At 38.9% G+C, this 12,939-nt stretch overlaps 1 long non-coding RNA gene across 2 annotated transcripts in view; it reads left to right on the top strand.

The window, feature by feature from the left end:
- Positions 1-12,939, top strand: part of LOC135578516 (uncharacterized) — a 91,855-nt gene that overhangs the window by 8,154 nt on the left and 70,762 nt on the right. The gene's annotated exons all lie outside the window — the stretch shown is intronic.

The following is a 12,939-nucleotide window of genomic DNA, read 5'->3' as shown; positions in this document are numbered from 1 at the left end:
TAACTTGTGAATTTTCACAAATCAAGTATGCAACACACTGGAATCTGTTTTGCTATGTGATGATGTGTGCTAGTTCATATAGTGTGTCCTGGGTTAGAATCACTCGGGGGAGAAACAGGAAAAATAACGGAAAGCATGGCCTATGATGAATACTTGGCAAAGAAGTGCTATTAAAAGGAGGAAAAAGAGCAGTTTGGGAAAATAGATACATGACTCTGAGCCAATTGAGTAGTAAGAGAATAGTGGCAAGGGCAAAAAGGTGAAGCAGAGATGGGAAGGGAGATTACATGGACAGAGAGAGGCCAGTGTATGACTGCGGGAAGAGAAGAAGTGTTTTGGAAACGTTAGCAATGAGCTTGCAGAAGTTAGCATACGAAAAACTACAGCCTTTGTTTTACTTAAAGAGTTAGGCAAGGTAGGATTCTTCAAAAAAGCTTTAGACTCAAGCAACAGAACAAGATTGTAGAGCCTTTAGATATATCAAACCTGTGGATCCTATTTAAAACTTTTATTTGAATGCAGAATGAAACATCATTCTGTTTGAAGAATTTCTAGGCCTAAACTGGCACAATGGCTAATATCTGAAAGGGCAGTGTTGCGTTCTTTGGATGTGCCATTAATAAAATTAGAGAAAAAAAATAATTAAACCCTAGCACTTTGCTTTCTGAGACATCCAGCAGCTGATAGTGAGTCATGTTATTGTAGATCTTTTGCATATATATTTTATATATTTAAGGCACACCTTTTAGTTTGAACTGCTCATGATGTGATCATACATAGCATAATAGCATACCTTTTCAAGTATGTGCAATTGATTCCTTTGCTACTCTCACCTGACAGCACCTCCATTCAATGTAAACCAAAATGGCAGTGATAGTATTGATTGGTTCGGGTTTTTTCACCCCAAAAGGTATCATCTTTGGGTTGCAAACATTTACTTAAAGAGCAATAATGCTCCCAGCTCGTGATTTTGGCCATTATAGCAAAATCTCTGCCATTACTGTGATCAAAATCAATTTATCAGTCAGTCACACTTCCTGCCTCTGTCTACTAACAGGCATGATACTGCAGAATCTATTCTCACTCCCTTTTGTGAGAATAAAGGAAGAGTTTTATTTCCCAGTTTGGAATCTGTTTTCTGGATGCACCAGCTTTTGTATGCACATGAGTACATATGCATGTGTATATATCTATGCCTATTTAATAGTTATATACAGAGCTGTGCAGGTGTATCCATATAGATCTGAAAACTGTACTAGCACACCTCTGTTCTCTCTTGCATGCACACAGGCTTGATTTCAAAATAACATCCAGCCATGCATGCCTCTTCACAAAAATGATTATCTTAAAAATCTAAGCAGTTGTTTGCAACATCTATGATAGTAGATATGCTGTATTTTCCTCTGACAGGTGCAGAGGAGTACCTGTGGCTGAAGAAGAGCCACCTTTCCCAACAGTGGGAGATTTCTGTCTCAACTATATTTATTTTTGCATGCTCTCAAAGGAAATAAATGCATCTATATAATGTGTCATGAGCACAATTTCCAAATGCAGAATCTGACTCTCAGAAATACTGTTCTGAAGTAATGAAAACTGAATCCAATCAATTAGGTGTGTTTCTGATAACTTTAGAAATACTTCATGTATTACATTCACAGGCTTGAGAGGCACAGAGATATACGCAAATACAGGGCAAGTGACCTGGAAGGTTGTAGACCAACCACTGATTGCTTATGGTTAGAAAAAAATTTCCATGGTGGGCAGGTAATTTTACAGTCAATGTCAGCAGTGTTTCTGACATTTCTCTAAAGCACCTGGTTCAGGCCATTGCCACAGAACAATAACAAATAAGCCGTACAATGGTCCTGTGCCAGTGTGACAATTTGTATGTCCTTATGTTTGCTGGACAAGCTTGGATTACATCTGTGTATCTCTGGTGCTTCCTCTCCTCTGCTTCCCTGTCTCTGCTTCCATGAGAGAATAATATCAACAATATTTACACTTAGTAGATCAGCCCCATATAACACAGGGCAAGTTGCTCTCTTTGAAATAACCTTCATTTTATTTAATTGTTGAGGAGACTAGAAGAGGGAGGTGGAAGCTGCACAGGGGAAGGAGGGACTGCTGTGATGGCAGTGCTGTCTTGCCAGCCTTTTTGTGTATCAAATCCGGCTCGCAACACAAGGCTGGTCACTTGTCTGCAACACAAGGCTGGTTGCTGAGCTTCACCATTTTCCAGGGCACAGAATGGGGCTAACACTGTCCTGCCTTGAAGGCACTGGACATGAATTCATGCTGCAAGGTGGGCATTGCCTGAGCATGGAGAGTCCCATGCTGTGAATCACAGGGAGAGCTCAGCTGCTTCATTCTACCCTGTGCTGAGCACAAGCAGTAGTCCTCTTAGTTTATCACAAAAGAGCTGATTTATGCAAAGGGTTTGCTTTTGAGGAAAACAAAACAAAACAAAACAAACTCTATTGTAAGCCTTACTGTGAGAGATTGACATACGTACAAGTTAGGTGGCCTTGTGGTGTTATTTTCAGGTACTTGAGATCCATATGATTTATTTTGGTGGCCAAAAATAGGATAGGCGAAATGGTGCCAAATACGTGTTCCGCATTGCCTGTTTCATTAGCCAAGTTGTTTGGACCCTGCTGTTTTCAGAAAAAGGTTTTGTATTTGACACATCATGCTAATATCAGTCATTAGGCACAACTGCATGTTATTGGTGCTCTATAAATACCTGTGCGCAAGTGGGTTGCAATTGTTGCTGTATAAATACCTACCAGAGAAATCTCTGCAGTGGCCAGGAAATAAATGAATCAAATTGTCCTACAAGAAATGCATGGAAGTAGGTAGTGAGTGAACACTCTACTAAGCTCCTGGGCAGATGCAATGACATCGGTTTCAGGGAGAGGTGGCCTCACCTCTAGGACCCAGGGGACCTATAGGTGCCTCCACTAGTGTCAAAGACTCCTGCAGCTTTGCCTGGCTACCAGGCAATGCAGCATTAATGGATATGCTCAGTGTGGTTTCACCACTGGCTTCTCCTGTTTAGGGCGGACCAGACCAGAAAAGAGGGTCTGCTGGAAAACTTGGTGTTAGATGGCTGAAATAACTGCTTGGAGGACTTCTGCCATGCCTGGTCAGTGAAGTATGAGTCTGCCCATCCTTAGCCTTATCAATGAAGTTCTGCTGTCACTTCAAACCCACAAGAAAAGCCTTTAGACACATACTGGCTGGCCTGTGTAGGGGAGTGCTTAGAAACCAGGTTCAGATTGCTGTCATGGAGGGATTTTTTCAGTTTTGAATTGAGCATGCAAGCTAAAACACTCACATTGTTGTCTCTTCCTATAAGTAGAGGGAGAGATACATTCTTCAATTTAATGCAGGAACCATGGATTATACCTCCAGGTGAACAGAGGTAAACAGTGAGAAAAAATGTTTTTACGTTGTTGATGCAGCTTTGCTGAAAACCTTCAGTCCAGGCCAGGTGAAGACAACAGCTCAGACTTGGGCTGGCTTCATAATGAAGACAAGTTCTGAACTGTGCCTATACAGGCTGGACCTTCAGCACTGGTGCTGTGTTAATTCAGCCAGGAAACTGGCTGCTCAGACTGTTGGGAAAGTTGTCTCAGATTCAGTTGCCAAAATTGAATTCTTAGAGAGGTGTTTGAGGTTGGGAAGTCCAGGCATCTCGTATGTATGAACAGCAGCATCTTAAACATCACTAATGAAAGGAAACAGTAGATTTTACAAAAGGTGATGACCATGATAAGGAAAAACATACCAAGGCCTGTCTAATTTGCCACACCATTTGCACAGGGCCAAATATGTTCCTGCTTGCAGAATTCAGTAGTCTGACACCCCTAATGATTTGGACCTGCTGATTTAAATGAGAATTGCATCCTGATATAACATCAAAATCAAATTTGGCTGTTACATCAGATTGGCGTAAGTTACTGTCATTTTGAACGTCTGTTGAATGACAATTAAGTATGATTATCTACTTCACCCCCTACAGTCATTTTCTTACCTAATTATATCCAACCACTTTGTATTCCTCTATCAAATTTGCCCAGGTATGTTTCTGACTCAGCACTCCTGTAGCTCTGCACATGCTATGATGTTGAGACAAGAAAGTACTTTTTAAAATTGAGAGCAATTTACAATATGTTGCGCTTTCAACATTCAGTTAAATAATAAAGATGTGAGAATAAAATCTTTTTGCAACTCTGGGGAACCATTGATGGAATAATTTGCAAATAAGATTAAAAAATTTCAGTACAACTAAGATGGCCTTTCATGACCTTAAGTATCATTCACATCAGATTTAATACTAAACACTGAAGTTTTCCTTTTCCGTTAGTCAGTCCAGGAGAGAGATCGTAATTCTTTGTCATGATGTAGAAGATGGGTATTAGTATGTGAATAAAGCTTTATTTTCTATAAATACGTACAGCCCAATTTATATTTCCACTCCAACAGCAAAACCTTTGCTGTATAATGTATGTAAAGCTCCCACCTGAAAACATGATTGTTCTATTCTGTTGACATCACATTATTATGCAATCAATACTTTGTCATGACTTGCATATTTTTTTGTTTCTCTGGAAATTTGCTACCTTATAATTCTGACTAAATAAAGAAATCTTTCTTACTTTCCAAGCGCATTTTTGATTAGTAATTAGACATTTGCACATGAAGAACAAATTGGATGAAAGAATTATGCTCCCCATATATCACCAAGATGATTTAGCCTAAGTGAAACTTCAACTGTGCATGAGGAAGCCTGAGTGGGGGAAGGAGGAATAAGAATTACTTTTTCACTTGGTATTAAAACAACCATTTAATACGAATTAATTTCAGAGACAACCTAATTTAGGGCTGTGCATTGCTGAGCATATTATCTGAAGTATTTTAACAAAGCCTCCTAGAGTACTGTTTGAGTTTGGGCTGAAGAGCTGGTGCCAGAGTTTCCAGGTGGACGACCTGAGAAAATTGTGTTAGAAGATAACCATGAAGCATAAGAAGATTTAATCAGATAATTTTTATAAAAGATTCAGAAATCCATTTGACTCACTACCAAAACTGATTGCCTTGAGTGGGGTGTGTGTTTGTATTCTTCCACATTCTACAAAAATACGCAAATGTTGTCCAGCATTATATATTTCCAGCTTGTTTAAGGAAGATTTTAGCTGGCAGCATCAAACAACCCAACTGAAAAAGCAGCAAGTTTCAGAACTCCCCTGCAAGGTATCAGTCACTGAGACCTCAATTTCTAGTAGAAAGATAATAAGGCAAAAATGCAAAAGGACTTCAGACTTACCTATTTACTAGTCAGGCAGTATGGGAACCAGGGCTGCCTGGTGTGACTAGAAATACTGTCCCTGCCCTTGGGAGCCTAGGATGCTGGGATTTCTAACAGAATCTTTCCTGGCAAATAGTGCTCCATCAGAACCACACTTGTGGTTTGATAAGGATCTATGAAACTGGATATATCTTCACAAAAATGATTTTTTCTTTGATAAATGTGTGTTTTCTGACAAGGCTCAGTGCTGTCAGAACATTCTTTACCATGATGATGACCTAAGTCCTTGTACCTCTGTTACAAGGAGCTGTGATACTACCTGCTTTGCATTCAGGGGCAGATGCCATAGCTTTCATCCATTCCAAGCATCTAGAAAGCTGCTTGCCTATGTTGGATGACAAATCTAGACACAACATTTTGCCTGGTGTGGTTTAGGCATCATCCAGATGCATAGAAGTTCCAAAATACACTACCTGTCATGAAATTAAGCAGACGAGGCAGTAATGAAGTCTGAGTTAGGATGCGGGCTTTCTATCTCTCTCTTCTGCTGGTGTTCCCTAATGTCAGCACATATGTTTATGTGTTACAGCTTTACTGATATTTTCTGTGATGGATCATAACAATCCCAGCGATACTGTGATGCTCCTAAATGTCATGATCTAGTATTTAAGTAAGAACCAATTAGAAATAGGCTGACCTGATTTGTTTGAAGTAGAATATGTACTTCTAAATCAGCATTCAAGGACAGATCCTCAGCTGGTGAGAATATCTGAATTATAAGTATTTCCAAACATTATTTGACCACCTACTGAGCTAAACTCCACGACAACATAAAATAGGTTAGCATTATTCTCCTGATTGTATTTCAGGTGAAATTTTTTCCAGAGAGAATTGGTAAGCACCACTCGTGGGACCTACTTTCAGAGTTGCTGAGAACACAGAACCCTTCCTTGTACTAATACAGACAACATTAAAATTTGCATCTCCTGAACTTTAGTCTGAATTGTCACAGAAAGATTACTCTCTTGCCACTAACCTATTCCATTTTGCTCTACCCTAAAGAACTATCCAGAAGCGGAAGTCAGATAAGGGTGTTTGGCACCATCTACTAACTACATTGTCACAACTGAGGTTTAAGTAACTCTGTGCTGTCTGAATTTGTTTTCACATGAAATTCCAGATATTCTAAATAACTTGTAAATCCTCACATTTTGGATTCTCCTTTTGTCTTGCTGTCTTGGGTAAGTGGTACTCCAGCAGCAAAAGCTATATGGGAAGTGTGATCTGAACAGAGGAGCAGGATATTCTCTACGGAGGACACACAACTGTGAAAATTATGGAAGTTTTTTTCATCAGAACCTTGGTCTGTGGTTTTCTTTCTCTTTTCCTTGAGTAGACATAGAACAGAAATATGCAACTGATTTTCAGTAACACACTTTTTAGGCTGTCATATATGAAATTTTTAAAAAGTTAACAGCAGACTCGTATATACAAAAGGTGAGCATAAAACTTCAAGGCAATGGGAGAGAGAAAAATTTGGTTCTGTATAGGACCCAGCTACAGTCACCATGACTGAAATACAAGTCCTATGTGGAGAATACACATGAATGCTGGAACAAATGTAGAGAAAGAAGCTGGTGAGGGGTCTGGAGCACAAGTCTTATGAAGATCAGCTGAGGGAACTGGGGCTGTTTAGTCTGGAGAAAAGGAGGCTGAGGGGAGACCTGATCACTGTCTGCAACTACCTGAAAGAAGGTTGTAGCATGGAGGGTGTTGGTCTCTTTTCCCAAGTAACAAGTGATAGAACAAGAGGACATGGCCTCAAGTTGCACCAGAGGAGGTTAAGACTGGATAAAATTTCTTCACAGAAAGTGTTGTCAGACATGGGAACAGGCTGCTCAGGGGAGTGGTGGAGTCACCATCCCTGGAGGTGTTTAAAAGATGACGTTCTTAGGGACATGGTTTATAATGGTTGGACTTGATGATCTTGTGGGTCTTTTCAAAACAGAATAATTCTATGATTCTACGAATTTCCTTAATGAGGATGATGATGATCCACCCTAGCGTGGAACCAAAAGCAGATGAGCAAAGTTGCAAAGGATACAAAATTTCTCTTTCACAGGAAATTTCAGGATTTCAAGATTTATTTTGCTTCTGAAGTGGAATAAAATCAAGTGACTTTAAGTGATGTTTTCAAAACAATTTCATTTTAAGCCCCAGTCTTTAATCTCAATTTAAAATATAACGCAATCTGAAGGAGTAATTTCAAAATGAAAAATGGAGTCGCTGTTCTGAAAAGGTTAATGCAGGGTATTTTAACCTTACTGAAGGAGTTGCAATTGTTTTTCAGATTTTGTTGAAGTTGACACTTTTGTAGAAGAGCTTTGTTTTCAATCAAACAGCAGTTTTCCATTGAAAAAACATTCATTTGGAAAAGTTCCACTCAAGCTAGCTGAAGCATGGGAGGTTTATAGATAAGGAGAATATAATTAGCTACAATAGAAATTTTGTCAGAAGGCTGAGGCTGAGAGCTCTCACACACTGGATAAATACCACTGCACTCCTGAAAAGAGGGCAAGCAAGCAGGGCTGTTATTTTGCTTTTCTTCCAAAAGGTTGCTTCTACTGTACTCCATCAGTGTCCTCCCTGCTTCATCATGCTAGTTTGACACTGACACAGTGAGCATGAGAAAAGATGACTGCTTACTGAGGACCTATTTTTGGTATGTAAGCAGTTATGCTGAGGTCCACAGGATCAAGCTCCATGGGACGCCTCTTGCAGCAGGAGCTGGGAGACAGTGGCAGCAGTGCTGCTGAACTGCCTGTGTTCTGCCACCCCCAGACAAGACCACATTGAGGATTGTTGTAGGAAAATAGGAAATTAGGATTTTAGGCCTATATCAGTGTTATAAGCTGTGCTACTAAGGCTGCAAGTCTCAGCTTGTCCCCTGTATAGTCCTTACCCAGAACCACGAGCATGGTTACCTTATGCTTGCTTTGTACCCTTAGTTAAGACATTGATAAATGCTATTCTTAGGGTTGCTGATTTCTATGCTAGACTGGTGAACTATGGATAACAAATGAGACAGGTGGAACTTCAAAAGAAGCTAGCCCTGCGACCCGATGACCTTTTGTTTGGTACTTGCCAAGAAAGAAGAAGTGGAACCCGCAGACCACTGGAACGGAAGGAACCTGAGGATATCGACAGTGATAGATATCGACAGTGATAGACAGTGATAAATTTTGTTTAGTTGCATAATACCTGTTAGAACCCTATATAATGACTAGTTATACTGCTGTATGATTGTCACTCTCTGAGGAGGTGACCCAACGCTGCTGTTCCTGTGAATCTTCTACAATAAATACTGCTCAGAGTAACCCACAAGAGTTCGAGTCTCTACCCAGCGCCTACCTACGACCTTTTTTCAAGGATAGTGGGATTATGAAGCATGGATTTCTGCAGTAATAGGCTTCCTTTTCCTGCTGACAAACAGAATACAAAATGAAAAGGTATCTGCTAGAAATATTACACAGATGTAAACAAAAAAATCATTTACCTCCAGTTTTGAAGAGATTATTATTCAGGAATTTCATTTTCCTTTTAATATGTGTCAGAAAGTGTTGATGTATAGCTCTGCAGTATGTTTTGCTAAGGCAGGAATCACTACCTTAAGGCTTCTTAGTCTTGTTGATTTTACAAGGGCACACACTCATTCCTGGAATGTGAGAAGGATCTACCTTCACAATGAAGTAACGCATACCAAGAAGCACCAGAAAAGAGCTGGAGTAGAAGACAAATAATCTTTTTTACTAAGAGAAGCAGCATAGTATAGACTAATTGGCCCAAATACTGCTGCTCAATTTCTCACTTGAACTCATTTAGCTAACAAGGGTCAAAGCCCATTTTCATATTGAAAGGGTAGGACGACTTTTTATTAAGGCAAGTATGGCTCTGCTTGTTTTATCATTATTTCTACCAAAGGAAAATCTTTGTGCTGAAGATTACTGTATTCCAATTAACATGACACTTTGCAAGGAAACCATCCAACCATTGTAAGAAAATTGTGTTTCTGTATTAAATTAGATGTCTGTGGAGGCCTGGTGTTCATCTTGTTGTTTCTAGTGCTGACATAAAATGGGCGCAAAAAATTTACATAGATTCAGGTACAGTTATTTCAGAAAAAAAATCACCAAAGGCTATTAAACATAAGACCTGTGGTCCAGGATGCTTTGAGCCACAGACTGTTGGAAGATGTGTTAATATGTCAAGAAAGCAGAACAAAGTGTTTGCCCAGCTCTCTTCCCTAAACATCCTTTCTCTATGGAGAAGACTGAAATTACAAACTTAAAACTGCATCATAAAAGTTAATAGAGAAAATATGTTTTAGTGTTGCTGCAAGAGGCAATCCCTAGAAATCTGGAGGTCTGCAGCTTAGGCAGCCACTGACCTGTTGCTACATCTTTAGCAATGTTTTTTTTATGCTGGTGACGTGGGCATGTAAGTAACAACAGCTTGTTGCTCCTTGCCTGTGAAACAGCAGATGATTGAAATACTTGCTGCAAGTATGTAGCAGTGCAAAACAAAAAAAAAAAAAAAAAAAGTTCCTGAAAATGAACATTCCTAAAAAATCCCTCATTAATCAAACCTGAGTGCGGCAGAGGAGCAGTCTGAGCTGGGGCAGCAGTAAACTACTAAAACATGCTAACAGGACTGCAAGCAGCTCATCACTTTCCTCAACTATAGCACAAGAAAAATGTCATAGTGAAGCTGAATTAGTTGGAGCTGATTTCTGGCACCTTATAGCTGAATGGTGGGACTTTGCATCTTATTCAATTGACTGAAACTGAAATACTCAAAATTATGCTCCTCTGTGGCCTGGGTTTCCTTGACTTCCTAGGATTAAAAATGTCCTTCTGTTAATACCCTAAATTAAAAATACCCTTAAATATTCTAATTCTGCACTTTCTAAGAAGTGTTTCTATGACTTCCAGGCTGTCCTTGCAGTCTCTCAGACAGAAGTAAGCTGATCTATTTTCATTTTACCTGGATTAATGCACACAAGTGGTACTTGTGGTCCAATCCCATATTTTCGTTTCTGCTTCTGCTTACCTGGAGAAAGAATCACACATCCCCACTAGGTACATCACAAAGCATTGGTGGAGCAGAAGAAATCCAATGAAATATTCTTTCCTCCTTCCCTATGCAGAGTGATGAGTGGAATCAATGGAAAATTAACTGCAAGTGGCTCAAAATCACTGACATTTTATTGCCTTCTGATTTCTCTTTGGAGCACCTCAGTCTCCATTTACATACATTTCCTCTTTCCCAATGGAAGAGGTGCTTAAGAGCAAATAACTTTTCTGCAAATTGGGCTATATGTCTGGTCCTCAAGGGGCCCACAGTTTCAACCCTCATCTAGAAATTTCAGAATAAATCAGAATACGACAAACTCTATACTAGAAGTACTTTTCTGTGTATGTGAGAGCTTTTCCCTGCAAATGGACTGACTACTTGAATTTGAAATCCTTTTCTCATCTGGAAAGTCTCTGATCCAGTATGTGACAGGGGAAATGCCTCTCCTATCCCAATCTCAAAAGACTTTCTTACTAGATCTTTTCCTGGAAAATATATCCAGCAGAGTGAAACAAGCCATCATTTTTCAGTCTAGGCAACAGTTGCCCTTTTCATTAACTTGGCTTTCAAGAGATGCTGTTTTAAGTGAATATGAAGCCCTCTTGTGATAGCAAAAAGTGCAGATGTAATAATATACCTTGCAATATATTTTCAACCCACCAGAGCCATTTCCTCCTCTTTTGTTTCCTTTTATGACCCTGATGTCATTTGGAATAAACTTTAATTGTGTCATTTTGTCATCCACTGAGCAGTCTCCATTAACAAACCTTTACAGCAATAAGTGCTGGTAGCAGCATCTCTGTCACAGGCAGTTGCCACTTAGTGAAGTTTCACAACCATATATTCATTATTTATGCATGCTGTGCTTTATTACTGACACCAGGTGTGAGCCAGGAACACTTCACTATGCACAAGCAACTAAAGAGGTCAGATGTCAATGTTAAAGCAATAACGATAAAAAACTGAACAACAGAGGTGTGTTCTCACTTCGCAGTCAGTTGTCCTGTGCCTCACAAGGTACTGAAGTCACACTCGTGTTTCGAGTATTGTTTAAGTGATTGACTTATCATGGCATTACTAGGAGAACACATCCTTGGTTTCTGTTGAATACAAAGGCAATGTTTTGATCTTAAGGCCTGCCATGTTTTGATATGAATATGCATGGAAGTATGTATATTATGCACAAACAAGAGTGTGTGTATTATCCAGTGAAAGAGCAAGCACCTACTCTTAAGCAATTTGATTTTACACCACCTCCCGTGTAAATGTATACATAGCAGTGGAATTACTTCTGGTTTATGTTACTGTGAGGGTTACTAGCATCGAGTTCTCTGTACATGTATGCATATATGTATAATACTGAAAAAAAATACGACAAAAAAGTGTGTTTCTAACCTGTAGAAAAAGCTACATATAGAATGACTTTATTGATCTGGATTGATTCCCCTGAAACCAAAGAAATTATGACAGATTAAATCAATGTATGTAAGTGAATCACAACCATGAGTTCCACAGGTCTCATTCTAATTTTGTTAAAGTTGATGCAAAAAGTATAAATGTAGTCTTACAGACTTCAACATGGGCAAGATCCAGCCTCAGATTTTAAAACTCCACCCAGCTAATAATACATTAGAAATGCACATAGGAGTATTGAATTAGCTGTCATGTTTATTCTGTATTATCATATTGTAGTCGTAGTATATGAAAGAATTACAAAATTTAATTAGGAAATGGTTCTTAGGTCATAGAAAAATTGGCACACTAAATACACAATAAATGTCTGCTTTACTTTTAATTAAACAGCTTTCTCTTAAAGGTTTTTAACCACTAGTTTAGATAAGTGGGATTTGCAGTGATTGTTAAGGTACTGTGGAGAGTGGCTGAAAACATGCACCTGCATGCAACTGGAAGGGGGTATTATGGAAAATGTTATTTGAGACTGCAGGAAAGCTTTAATGTGTTGTTAGAATGGTGAATAATTTCATAACTCTCACTTAAGCTGGAAAATCCTTTTACGGTAGTCTGTTAAAAGCCTTCTTCACGTTAAGCTATAAAAAAGTTCTCCATCATTAATGCAGACCACACCTGGGAAAGTGTTGTTAGCAAAAAGGAGTGCAATGTAAAATATTCCAGCCCCACCAAGTGACAGTGAAGCTAATATTAAAGAAATATAAGATGAAAGAAAACATTAACTTGAAAATTATATTTTTAAAAAAATTTGGACTTTTCCTATTATTTTTTATTTTTCTTTAAAAGCCCTGGTTATACATGTAATCACATCTCCTCATATTTAGTTTCTGGGTTACTGCTGAAATAGCTTAATTGCAACTGTTAGATCACATATTTATCTGGCAGTCCTGAGGTTTTTTGGCCACACATTTGATTTACAGAGTGGTAAGATTAAAAATATTATGTGATACTGATTTCAAGAAAGCTTCAAGCATCTTGACTCATGCTTATGTCTCTTGCACCACACCTCTTCTCATCCAGGCAGT

Source organism: Columba livia, chromosome 2 (assembly GCF_036013475.1).
Source record: "Columba livia isolate bColLiv1 breed racing homer chromosome 2, bColLiv1.pat.W.v2, whole genome shotgun sequence".
Taxonomy (NCBI): Eukaryota; Metazoa; Chordata; class Aves; order Columbiformes; family Columbidae; genus Columba; species Columba livia.
The sequence above is the reverse complement of the archived record's forward strand: the minus strand, read 5'-3'. Positions and strand labels throughout refer to the sequence as shown.